Source organism: Alligator sinensis, unplaced genomic scaffold (assembly GCF_000455745.1).
Source record: "Alligator sinensis unplaced genomic scaffold, ASM45574v1 scaffold52_1, whole genome shotgun sequence".
Classification (NCBI taxonomy): Eukaryota; Metazoa; Chordata; order Crocodylia; family Alligatoridae; genus Alligator; species Alligator sinensis.
Window position 1 is genome coordinate 2,052,385 of NW_005842152.1, and position 648 is coordinate 2,053,032.

At 54.0% G+C, this 648-nt stretch overlaps 1 protein-coding gene across 8 annotated transcripts in view; it reads right to left on the bottom strand.

Annotated features, from left to right (window-relative positions):
* The window catches only part of ARHGEF10 (Rho guanine nucleotide exchange factor 10), a 197,201-nt gene extending 196,553 nt beyond the window's left edge, over window positions 1–648 (bottom strand). For 7 of the 8 annotated variants that reach the window (XR_003094503.1, XM_025206351.1, XM_025206348.1 and 4 more), the window contains exon 1: window positions 570–648. The gene's annotated coding sequence lies outside the window, so the exon portion shown is untranslated. The remainder of the gene's footprint in view (window positions 1–569) is intronic. The other variant, XM_025206350.1, reaches the window with a different exon arrangement.

The following is a 648-nucleotide window of genomic DNA, read 5'->3' on the forward strand; positions in this document are numbered from 1 at the left end:
CCCTACATGTGGCCATGGACCACTCCACCCACTGGCACACTGGAGATGTGCAGGGAGTGCATGAGGGTGCACATGCACCCCCTGAAAGCCCCAGCTGCAAAACTGGAAACACACTTCTTGTTTTGCCACTGGCTCAGCAATCAGCTGCTGGGGGACCCCCACCTCTAAGCAGCAATCTGGTGCCCCCCCAGACTTGGGAGGCACCAGTCGCCCATGCACTGGCAGCTCACCCTCCCATCCCCACCGCCGGAGAGGCAGGTAAGACACAGGTATACGCAACATGGGGGTTTACTTCGCCCTAAACTGAAGCGGTGTTTTTAAAAACCCACTGCTTCAATTTAGGGCCCCTGTTTTATCTAAGCACTTGTCATGTATATGTATGTATACACACACACGTATATAAAACGAATGTGTGTACGTGTTTGTCTATACACACACACACACAGATACACATACGTGCACAGACAGACAGACACACACACTCGTACATTTTATATGCGTGTAAAAAGTCTGCCAAGAAGTTTGAACGTGGTCGCTCGTGGAAGCAACTGCAGGCCGAGCACAAATACCTCAGAGCTGGAAGCCGAGGGAAGGGTCTGGAGAGCGAGGGCGGCCGCAGGGCAGAGCCCGGAGCAGCGCGCAGTCCCG